The 13,199-nt window shown below is 35.0% G+C and overlaps 1 long non-coding RNA gene across 2 annotated transcripts in view; it reads right to left on the bottom strand.

The window, feature by feature from the left end:
- LOC123615297 (uncharacterized) overlaps window positions 1-13,199 on the bottom strand; it is a 125,007-nt gene that overhangs the window by 33,800 nt on the left and 78,008 nt on the right. For both annotated transcript variants that reach the window (XR_012511203.1, XR_012511202.1), the window contains exon 5: window positions 1-1,965. This exon is cut by the window's left edge and continues 8,171 nt beyond it. This is a non-coding gene — a long non-coding RNA (uncharacterized LOC123615297). The remainder of the gene's footprint in view (window positions 1,966-13,199) is intronic.

Here is a 13,199-nt window from a genome sequence, read left to right as displayed (position 1 = left end):
ATACTCAGAAGACCGTAAAAATCGATGACTATTTGGACAAAAGATTCTACCATAAGCCAGAAAACTTCTACCCAGAAATAACACACACACACACACACACACACACACACAGAGTTAATTTAAAAGCTATTTATCAAACCTTTTAAATTTTAATCACAGTTTGGTTTCCCTACACTGGATTTTTACACATTAAAGCCATTTATTTAAGAATGTGCCACTGTATATGTCTGTATTTCAATAAAAGTGCTCTTTCTAGGTAAGAATTAGAGCCTTTCACTCAAGCCTGAATTTTTTTACATTTATCACTTTTCTCAGAGCACATACAATTCATTTCTTTGTTAGCTTCTATTTATGGCATTAAAATATTCTACAGGTACTGGCTTGATCAAAATTTACTTGTAGCAAAAATCTTTGACACATATACTACTACAAACCCTTTTTTTGAAATAAGAAAATGGAATCCCCAGCAGGTTAAGTAACAGAACAATAAAAGTGACTACTTCATAAAGGTTTTATAAGGATTAATGTTACTTAATGTATGTAAAGTGTCTGGCATATACTAGGCTTTCAATACATGATTACAATTGTTTTTATGTATCACAAAGAGCATCTCCTAAAAGATTTGGGATTAATTTAGTAAATCTTTACTTTAGCACCTTTGGATATGTGTACACAATTTTGACTATAAAATTTATTAAATATTAGACTCTTCACCCCCTTGCACTTAAGATACCTACTAAGCACAATGTTAGGTGTAGCAGAATGAATATTAGGCTAGTGCCCCTTCCTTCACACTTCCAAGGTTAAAAGTCCAGATCTTGTCTAAATGACCAAAAAATGCAGTGAGATTCATATTAATAATCACTGATTATTCAACTCTGAATTACCGTCTTGTACTCACTTCCAAGGAGCCACTTGAAAAAGAGGATGGCAGGCCTTACAGAGAATCACCCCAACTCTGTCACAAATGACTCCACCTTACCAGAACCCATTTCTTTTTGCAAGTTCCAAGACCCTATCGGAGGGATTGAAGGGGAGTAAATAAGCAAGATTCCACATGGATGCACAGATAAAACCAATCTGATTCCGTTTTCCAGACGTCCTTGGACAAGCACTAGATTCACAGCTTCCTGTTATCAGTTGCCTACCTGACATTCCGACTTACACATCTCAGTCTTAACTGTCCCAAATCAAACTCTTCATCATCACCCTTCCTGGACGTGCTCCTTCTCCAGTCATCCTCGCCTCAATAAATGGCACAAATTACTCAGAAAAAAAATGGAATCATCTTTGATTTTCCTCCTTCTTTCAAAACTCCCATCCAATTCAACATGAAATCCTGTAGGTTCTAACCCCAACTATATTCCAACTATATTCTTTCATTCTCTAATCTAATCCAAGTCACCATCATCTCTCACCCGTATGGCTACAAGAATCTCAATTTCTATGTTTCCATCCTTTCTTCAAATAGCTTTTTTTAATGACATAATTCATACATATAAAAAGCAAAAAAGTACTGAATGCCCATGTATCAACCAATTTTTTAAAATATTAACATTTCATCATATTTGCTTAAGCTCTTTTTCTTTAAAAAATGAAATATAATTGAAGGACCTATGTACCCATACCCACTTGCGTTCTCATTACTCCTACTCCAGAGATAATAACTGTCCTGAATTTAGTGAATTTAATGATTTTTCAATTCCATGGATGGGTTTTTATTTTTATTAATGTTTAGATTAATGCATATCAGTTAGGGTTAAGTTCAGCCACATGGAACAGAAAACCCAAATAACAGTGGTTTAAAGAGAAATGGGAGGGTGTTTTAACTCACGTAACTGAGAGACTTGGGGTGGGCAGTTGAAGCAATGAAGTTGATTTGGTGTCAGGGCTAAATTCTTTGGGATTCTCCTGGTTTTCCTCTAATAGTTGCAATGTGGTTGATACAGCTTCAATCATTGTGACCTGTTTCCAAGGCAAGAGAAAAAAAAAAGGGTCAGTGACAAAAGAGTACTTTTCAGCTGAATCTTTCCTCCTTTTAAGGATCTTCCCCAGAAGCCCTACCCAACAACTTGCCTTTCTATCCTATTTTTCAGAACCTTTCACAAGCTAGATAGCTGCAAGAGAAGCTTAAAAATGCAGTTTTTTGCTTGGACACATTCTCACCACCATAAAAGTAAAGTTCTGTTATCATGAAAGAAGGGGAAACTAGATATATTGGATAGGCAGCTATCATTCCTTTCTATAATATGTATCCTTAATAATATATTGATTTGAATGCTTTAACACTTTATTAAATAAAATCATACATAAATGAAATTATATGTTACCTTCTACAACCTACATTTTTTGCTCAACATCATATTTTTGAGGTTAACCTATGTTGATATAACTTATATATTTTCATTACTCTAAAATATTCCCCCTGTGAATATACCACAATTTATTAACCCATTCTCTGCTGATGTACATTAGATTGTCTTAAGGTTTCCAGTGAACATTCTCTCATGTGTCTCCTTCAAGGTAAACATAAATCAAATTTCATTTCTTCCTTCTTGTAATTCTGCAATGGTTTCCCCTTACATTAAAATAAAATCTAACCTTCTTTTCACATAACATCCTATATGAGCTGGTCCCCATTTACCTCCTCAGTCTCATCGAGTTCTCCTCTTCCTCTTGCTTACTCTGCTCCACACATCCTGGTCTCTTCTCAGTTCCTAATATGCCAGTCACTTTCCTTCCTCAGGGCCAGGGGCTGATCAAGGCTTTGTAGAGCCTGAAGCTTATTCAATTTCAGTACAATTATATAAAATTAAGTGCAGGCTACTGGAAGGGACTGAGGCAAGTGAGATGACCTGATACTTAAGTGTCATTTATCTTCATGGAAAATCCACCTCCTCCCAGGGTCTTTGAAAGTCTATTCTTTCTGCTTGGAATGTTACTGCCCAAGATGTTCTTCCTCAGGCTCCATTTAATTATTCAGGTTTCTGTGGCACAGATTGCTATTCCTCCAACATCCATTCTCCTCTTCTGCTATAGTAATAGGATTTTTAGCTGAGTACTTGATTACCCAAGTAAAAATTCCATTTCATGGTTGGCAACTACTTGTGGCCCTGTGACTGTGTGCTGACCATTGGTATGCAAGAAAAATAATGCTTTCAATTTTGGGGTGATTTCCTTAAAGGGGAGACATTTTGATAAAGGGATGTCCTCCTTTCTCCCTTTTTTCCCTTCCCATTGTCTATTGTATGGACCTTGTGGTTAGTCATCTTGGATCATGTGGAAGACACTCAAGGAATGGTAGAGCAACAGGATAGAAGAAGTGTCAGCTCCAGACAACGTGGCGAAGCAGAAATATCCAAAAACTTGGTGAGAAAAAAAAATTAACTATCATGTTTTAAGCCTCTGGGTTTTTCTGGTTTTTTTTTGGGGGGGGGTGGATATTCAGTCAAGCCCATATCCAGTACATGGGCTTTGTTCAAACATCATTTCCTCACCAAGACTTCTCTACTTTTTACCACCCCATCTAACGTAGCTCCACCCTTGTATAAACCAAGTCACTCTCACATCAGCCTATCCTATTTCCTTCACTAAATTTTCATCACTCAAAAAAATTCTGTTTATTTATTTACTATCTATCTTTCCCCAGTAAAATAAACTTTATGGAGGCAAGGACTTTGTCTGCCTTGGTAACTGCCTGTATTCCCTGTGCCTAGAACAGTGCCTGGTATATAATAAGTACCCAATAACTGTTGATTAGATGAAAGAACAAATCAATAAAAAATAACATTAATCAGCTTCCACTAGACTGTAAGGTGTATGAATGCAGGGACAAGGTCTACTTATTTACTGTCACATCACTAGGAACTAACAAACTGTAAAATGAATCCACTGACAAATAAATGAATAGAAATGAATACATTCCTAAGGGTTCTTCTGAAGTAAGAGTTAATAATAAAAATTCAATCATGAATATAATTTTATTTTTAAAGATGTTTCAAAGTCTAGCTTCCTGGGGAAACCATTTGCTCATTAGGGAGTAAGAAAAGCACCAGTATTTCCACAGATAGTAAACATAAAATGTTGACAGAAAAAAACTTAACTTTCCCAAAAAGTCTGATGTGATTAATGTAAAATGTAAGTACCAATAAAATAAGCTGACATTTATTATTACTACTTATTATTAAGGGCTTACTGTATGCCAAACACTGTGCTAAATGGTTCCCACCTATTATCTCATTTAATCCTCATAACAATCTTATGAGTAGGTAATAGAGGTCCACAATTCCTTACCTGAACTACTTGGGGGCCAAATACATTTTGGCATTCAGAACTTTTTAGAAAATTATAATAGAGTACATGCACTCTATGCAGCACTCCTAGCAAGATCTGGGGCAGCACCTCATAGTCAAATACATTAATATTTTTGCAGAGAAACAGGAATATTCACCAATTAATGAGCAGCTGTAAGTAACCTCATATCCATTTAAATTAGACTCTTTTCAATTTCAGATCAGGGCAGATTTTCCTGGCAAGTGAGTCGCAAAACCTTTTGGTTTTCAGAGATTTTGTCTTTTAGAATTACAAATTAAAAATGTGAGTTTGTATGATCATCATGGTTTTTTCAGTGAAGAAACTAAAACTAAAGAACTTGTCCAAGGCCACAGAGATAATAAGGAACAGTGGACTTGAACCCAAACAATTTGGTTGAAAGTTTATCATGCTTAACCATTTTACTGTAGTACCTAAAAATGTTATGTTGGTTAAGGCATTCATTCTGAATCAAGGAAGATGTTTCATCTGAAGGGGAAGATTTGCAGAGGAGATTTGCACATCAGGGTTCTGGATAAACTATGTGACTCTTCAAGTGTCTTCTCATCCTGAGAGTCCATGGTCCTCTAAAAACAGGTATCTTATGCTAATCCTAGTTCACAGACCACATTTGTACATGTCCTCGTAGTGGTGCATGAAACTGACACATTTCATTCATTCTTTTAACAAATATGGTTTGTGCATTCACTATGTGCCTAGCAATGTAAGAAGCTGTGAATAATTGTACATGGTCCATGATCTCGAAGAATCTGCAATCCAGTTAAAGAGATATAACATAAAAAAAAGAAAGAGTTAAATAGCCATACAAACAGGACTGGTTACAAAGCTTACGTGAGAAAAACCAAAGGAGTAAAACAGACAGCAAAAGCTCTCGGAGATCAAAGAGAAAGCACTATGAGCTAATGGAATCTGGGAAGCCTTCATGAAGAAGATGAACCTGTGCCTCAAGGGATGTGAAGAATTTATATGGATATAGAAGAGCGGTGATATTTTAGGTATAGGCTGTGACCCCCATTGGGGATCATCCAGTAAAAAGCTGCATCTACGGTCAGAATGTGCAAATTATTTGTGGAGACAATCATTTTAAATGCAAACATGTATAACAACAAATAGTAGACACTCTCAAATGTGTCCTTCAGTGTACATATATTATAAAAGACCTCACATAAGCAGTTTTACACACCCTGAGAAAAGTTGCTTTGACCATTTTCAACCAGGTAGTATTCCAAGAGCTTCCGCAGTAAAAGAATCAGCCCTAAAATCAATCAGGTACCTAAGAAACAAAAGCTGCCTCTAGGACAGAATATTCAAGTGAACTCTCTTACAGAGACTACCTCCTCCACTACTCAGCAACATATCTTGAAGCACTGAACTGATTTACGCTTCCAGTGTCCTCCAAGATTCCATAACTTTAGGGCATCTACATAAATATGTCTCTGACAAATACATACTACTGCATAAGTATAATATAACCAGTAACATCATATGCATGTATAAATATGCTGATAGAGCTAATATTTATGTATGAAGAGACATGATACCGAAACTTCACCCTAAATTTAAAGGTGAATTGTTACTTTTCAGTGCACTCTTAAAACAAGCTCCCAAATCTCTGCCGTTATTCCTTTTTAATAAAATGTTGCTAAACTGACCTTAAGCCCAGAAGTTATTTCTTCTTGCCTGCAAAGACTGTATAAATAGGACGGTAGATATTTTGAAGTTAATATGGTATCGAGTCACACCACTTGGTGACGTATTAAAAGTATCAGCAGAACCAAATGGCAAGCTAGGTAGTCTCCCTTGGAATATCAGAAGGGTGATAGAACTTTGCTCTCTCTGCTTTAGAAGGGCCAAAATAAGATGTGGTTCCAAAGGAACCAAGTCCATTTCTTGATGAGTTCACGACATTTCAAATCATTCCCTTTCTATTTGCCACTCCACAGACCAATAATGACTGAATATCAGTAACCTCCATGAAGACAGAGCACCTTCCTTTCCATTTTAGACCCTAATTCAAATTCTTTTCAGAGCCTATCCTTTCCTGTTCTGTCATTCATCCCCTAGGACACTCTGAAATGATTCTTTTGGTCTTTTAAAATTAGATATTTAATGTTCTTATTAATACACCAACAGCAGAGAATAATTGTGGGAAAATATGTGCCTGAACAATATATGTGTAGAATAACATTTTAAATATTATTCAGTGATTATTTTGTTCTCGAGAATTCCTTTGTTCTTCTACCATTAAATAAAACCTTGATGCTAAAACTTATGTACTCAAAGGACGTAAAATCCAGCAAACAGTCAAGTTCTCCTTGTCTGGGGAAGAAAAAAAAAAAAAAAGCTCTAAAATCCTTGACAGACACAGGGATCTTGAAAGCCTACAAATGTTTTGTTTGTATGGTTGGTTATTTTCTGAAAGATAGACAAACCTTTCTTTTAAAAAGTAGGATCACAAAGTTCTCAGAGCATGAAGTCCATACCAAAACAACAAGATTGCAGAGAAGGCATAATGATAGAAAATCTACATTTGAAAGTTAGGCTGAAGAAAGATTTGAAGTTGGAAAGGAGAGCAATGAAGTTAGCCACTGATGTGAGTCTCTGAGAAGGAAGCCTGCCCTGTGTGGAATGACAATAGACATCTCATATATGTTTGGGAGATTCTAAGAACAGAGATCTATACTTTGCTTTCTGAGCAATGTCCAAAAAGACCACAAGTTTCATAAAGAAAACCCCTGTACCAGAAATATGTGGCAACAGTTCAGTAGAAACTCAATTAACTGCAGGAAGAAAAAATCTATGACAGTTCTCCAAGTCTTCCTTGACCTCAGAAGTGGCTGCAAGAAGGCCAGTTGGCCTAAAGGACAAAGAGGTACCATAGCCATGGATTGTACAAGCTAAAAGTTATGGTAGGACCACAGATACTGAAGCATATGTAGGAGTAGCTAATGACTAGCAGAGATTATCATACACCATACTCTTCCTTATCATTAGACCACGGAAAATTTAAACTCCAAAGGACTTAGGTGTCATCCTAGGGAGAAGGAGGGGGAAGGCTAGAACCCCCAAATCTGACTGAGCTTACATTTGAAAACAATCCCTATATTATTAATGGCAAATACAATTAGGAAAGAAATTCTGAACACTCCCACCATCACGTACACCATCCTACCTACATCCACACTCATAATCCACTTCCTTCCAATTAACGATGAAGAATGTTTGTGCTTCTCTCCAAAGTCTAGTTCTCCAGTTGTGCACTGGATCCTGTCCTCTCCTGACTATTCAAGAACAATGCTCCAACAATCATCTCTTCTTTCTCCTGTATCATCAATTTTTCATTCCTTTTTATGTCATTTCAATCAGCAGATAAACTTGCTATACTTTTATTTTTTTAAAAAGCCTTCCCTTTATGAGTGAGATATTTGCATAGTGCTAGAATATTACCCCACAGACTTTTTTTTTTACTAATCACAAAATGAAGAAGGTACTTTATAATGAAGAAATCTGGCAATCACCATTTTAACTAAGAGATCAAATTTAGCACCATTACAGTAGACAACCTAACATGGTGTGCCTCCTAATGGAATATCATATAAAGTACACAATGTAATTTAAGGCATTTTTTGCAAATCAAAACTACAGTGAGTTATCACTTCACACCAGTCAGAATAGCCATCATTAAAAAATACACAAATGATAAATGCTGGAAAGGGTGTGGAGAAAAAGGAACCTTCCTACACTGTTGATGAGAATGCAGTTTGGTGCAGCCACTATGGAGAACAGTATGGAGATTCCTAAAAATAGACTTACCATATGGTCCAGCAATCCCACTCCTGGGCATATAGCTGGAGGGAATTCTAATTTGGAAAGGTACATGCACCCCAGTGTTTATAGCAGCACTATTTACAATTGCCAGGACATGGAAACAACCTAAATGTCCATTAACAGATGACTGGATAAAGAAGTTGTGGTATATTTATATAATGTAATACTACTCAGCCATAAAAAAGAATAAAATAATGCCATTTGCAGAAACATGGATGGACTTGGAGATCATCATTCTAAGTGAAATATGCCAGAAAGAGAAAGAAAAATACCATATAAAATCACTTATATGTGGAATCCTAAAAAATGACACAAATGAACTTCTTATTTGCAAAATAGAGAGACTCACAGACATAGAAAACAAACTTTTGGTTACCAGGGGAGAAAGGGGGTGGGAAGAGATAAATTGAGAATTCGAGATTTGCAGATACTAATTACTATATATAAAATAGATAAACAAGTCTCTTCTCTATAGGATAGGGAACTATATTCAATATCTTATAGTAACCTATAATGAAAAATAATATGAAAAGGAATATATGTATGTATATATATGACTGAAAGATTATAATATACACCAGAAATTGATGCAACATTGTAAACTCACTATACGTCAATAAAAAATAATAAAAACAAGGCATTTTTTGCCAAAAGTGTTTAACCTGAATCTAATTAAGCTTCTAGACTTAATTTCCACTTAGTGGGATATATAAGAAGGTAAAAAAGAAACAAGCTAAACTTGTATATGAACAATTAGAAAAATCCAGAATGTGGGATATTCCATAGGACAACTGGCCTACACTTTCAAAAAATAAAAATCATTTTTTAAAAAGGCAGGAGGACTTTTCTATTAATAGATAAAGAGATATAGCAATATAAAACATGTGAACCTTGATTGGCTTCTGAATTTAAAAAATATAAAAGATCTTTTGAGACAATTGGAAGAATGTGAATAAGACTGGATATTAGACAATATGGAATTACTATTAACTTTCTTGGGATATGCAAGCTGATGTATTTATGGGTAAAGTGTCATGATGTCAGCAACTTTCATATGGTTCAGCAAACCACTTAAGGAAAAAGAGAAAGCAAATGTGGAAAGATATTAAAAGTTGGTGAATCGAGGTGAAAGATATATGGTTGTTCATTGTATGATTCTTTCAACTTTTCTATAGGTTTAAAATTTTCTAGAATAAAAAGTTCTTTTTAAAAGCCTTTCTTGGTAGCATATCCCTTTCAAGGTAACTAATGCTCCATTTCTCTACTCTTCTTGGAAATTTCCTTGGGAAGAGGTGTCTGTACTCAAAGTTTCCATTTCCTTTCTTTCCATTTTTCCTCAAGTTTACCACAAATGAGATAATTCCCCACCTCTTCACCAAAACAGATCTTAGCAAGGTCACCAATGACCTGCATACAGACAAATCCAAAGATCAATTTTTAGTTCTCAACTTAATCAACCTATCAGCAGCATTTGACACACTTGATCAGTCTCTCCTCTTCAAATACTTTCCTTTATTTGACTAAGATATTATGCTGTCTTGATTTTCCTTCTACTGCACTGACTGCTCCTTCTGGTCTCCTTTGGTGACTCCATCTCATCTCCCTAATCTCTAACACTGGAGCCCCCAAGATTCAGTGCTGAGATCTCTATCTAGACTCTTTCTCTAGATGACATCATTCATATAGTCTCTGATCTTTAAAAAAAAAATCTATATACATTATTTGGACTTCTACCCTGAATTCCTATGTTCTTATACCAAATGCCTAGTTGATATCTCAGCTGAAATGTCTGATTGGCGTTTCAGGCCTAACTCTTAACATTCACACATTGAACTCCTGATAGATCCCTGTTCCAACTACTATGAGCATGCTCATCTCAGTGGCAACTCCCTTCTTCCAGTTGTTCAAGTCAAAACCTTGGAGTCACCCTTTAACTCCTCTCTTTGACTCCCATTTCCAAATCTTCAACCAATATTTTCGGTTCTACCCTCAAAATAGACACTGGATCTTACACTTATCACTATTTCCACTACCACATAGTCCAAGTCACCACTTCTCCTGTCTGGCCTATTGTTGTAGCCTTCTAAATAGTCTCTCTTTTGCTTATGTCTCCCACATTTTATCCTACAAAAAGTGGCCAAAGTCAATCTTTTAAAACATAAATAAGTCAGATCATATCATTCCTCTACTCAAAGCCCTCAAATGGCTTCCAATCTTACTCGGAAAAAATCCGTAGTTCTTGTCTAGATAAATTAAAGAAAATCTCAATAAATGGAAAGACACCCCATGTTTATAGATCAAAGGACTTGATATTATTAGGATGTCAATACTCCCCAAATTGATTTATAGATTCAACTCAATTCGTATTAAAATTCTAGGGGGGGCTTTTACAGTAATTAACAAGCTATTCCTAAAATTCACAAGGAAATGTAGTTTCAAGGAACTCAGAATAGTCAAAACAATCTTGAAAAAAATAGGACATAACTGGAGGAATCACACTTCCTGATTTTAAAACTTACTATAAAGCTACAGGAATCAAGCTAGAGTGGTACTGGCATAAGGATAAGCATCTAGACCAATGGAATAGAATTCAGGGCCTAGAAATAAGTCTGGGTCTATTGATTATTGGTGAGGATGACAAGATAATTCACTGGAGAAAGAACAGTCTTTTCAACAAATGGTGCTGGCACAAGAGGATATCCACCTGCATAAGAAGTAAGTTGGACCCCTACCTCACACCATTTATACAAATGAACTCAAAATAGATCATGGACCTAATTGTAAGAAGTAAAACTCACAGAAGAAAACATAGGTATGAATTTTCATGACCTTGGATTAGGCAGTGGTTTCTCAGATATAATGCCAAAAGAGCCAAGTGACAAAAGTAAAAAGAATGGATAATTTAAACTTCATCAAAATTAAAACTTTTGTTCTTCAAAGGATACCCTTAAGAAAGTGAAAAGACAATTCACAGAATGGGAGAAAATATTTTCAAATCACATATCTGATAAAAATCACTTGTAGTCAAAATATGTAAAAGACATGATTCAATCATTTAAAAAATTTTTGAAAATGGGCAAATGATTTGAATAGACATTTCTCCAAAAAAATATACAAATGGCCGAAAAGCACACAAAAATATGCACAACATCATTAGTCATTAAAAAAATGTAAATCAAAACCAAGTTTTGGCAATTATGATTGAAACATCTGTAAACATACATATGCATGCTTTTCTTTTTTTTTCTTTTTAAGACAACTCAATTTTTATTTTATTTTTGTTTTTTGTTTTGTGGTGGTAGGTAATTAGGTTTATTTATTTATTTAATGAGGTACTGGGGATGGAATTCAGGACCTCATGCATGCTAGGCAGGCACTCTACCACTGAGCTACACCATCCCCCACATGCACACTTTTCTATGGACATAAGTTTTCAACCTGAAGGCCTTTTATTTATTTACTTATTTATCTATTTATTTAAAAATTTAATATTTTTTATCGAAGTATAGTTGATTTACAATATTGTATTAGTTTCAGGTGTACAGCAAAATGATTCAGTTATATTTGTACACATATATATTCTTTTTCAGATTGTTTTCCATTATAGGTTATTATAAGATAATGAATATATATCAGAATAGTCTTTTACAAATATATGATATTCCCATAACTCTTCTTAAAAACATCCACTGCTCCCCACTGAAAAGGACACTTTTCTTAATCTAATCTCAACCTGTCTTCTAGACTCATCTCTTTCTGGTCCCCTTCAGATTTTTCTATACCTAGTATAATATATTTCTCATTTAGTCTTTGAATATTCAGTTCCTTCTGCCTAGAATATCCTTACCTTCCCATGACTTGCCTAACCTCTCAGCTTAGAGAATTTCTATTCAGCTTTCAAGACCCAGTTCAAATTGTTCCTCCCAGGTAAGCCTTTCCCATTTCCTCCAGTCCATCCCTCCTCATTGTTCTCAGAAGTCTTTGCTTACTCTCTTTAATAGCTTTGTATTGTAAAGCTTACTTTTATTTGTTTTTAATTTTTATTGAGCTATAATTGACATATAACAACACATTAGTTTCAGATGTGCAGCATGATTCAATATTTATATATATTATGAAATGATCACCACAATAAGTCTAGTCAACATTTGTCACCATCTATAATTACAAAAATTTTTTTCTTATAAGAACTTTTAAGATCTACTCTTAGCAACTTTCAAATATATAATACAGTATCATTAATTATAGTCACTGTTTTTTTTACCTGTCTTCCCCATCAAAGAAGAGATTGTATCTCTTAGCTTTCCCAGAGTTTAGCACAGTACCTGACACATAGTAGCAACTCAGAAAATGTTAAATGAATGAAGGCACATTAAGTTGTTTTAATATATTTCATAATGTTGTAACATTTTAAATAATAAAACAATTAGCTTTAATAAGTTATATGGAGAATCCCCTAAAATAAGCACATAAGTATTCTATACATATATCAAAAATCATTTTTATAAAATCGCTAAAATAAAATGCTTTTGTGCTAGATTTAAGATTTACCTCACAATCTAACTATCAGATGGTCAAATTTTCCCCCCAAATTCTGAAGATCACCTAGTAAGAAGAGCTGGAAAGAGGGATATAGTTAGTTCATCCTCGAGACTAAAGGGTGTATTTTCATTCTGACATTCAGCAGTTTATATATGCAACTCCCATTAATGCTAATGGGAATTGTGCACATAAATGCTTAGAAACTGAGATGAAAACACATTCTTAAATGTGCAAACCAGTAATACATGCAGATACTATAATTCCAAAGCCTAAGAAACTAAGCCCATAATTAAAATATGTGGATCTCTCGGTAGCAACAGATCGAGTTGTCGGCCCAATTCATCACAACATATCTATATCCTTCCAACTTCTACCAGTACTAGAAGGCAGCAGAAGCTGGTGAAGAGCAGACTGTCCTGTCTAGGGGAAAGGTCAGCCTGCTGTAGAAACCTCATTGGAAGAAAGGGGAAAGAGAATGGCGAGGTAGAGGATTGTCT

The sequence above is a fragment of the Camelus bactrianus genome, chromosome 13 (genome assembly GCF_048773025.1).
Source record: "Camelus bactrianus isolate YW-2024 breed Bactrian camel chromosome 13, ASM4877302v1, whole genome shotgun sequence".
Classification (NCBI taxonomy): domain Eukaryota; kingdom Metazoa; phylum Chordata; class Mammalia; order Artiodactyla; family Camelidae; genus Camelus; species Camelus bactrianus.
Note: the sequence above shows the minus strand (reverse complement) of the source record. Positions and strands in the feature narration are given on the sequence as shown.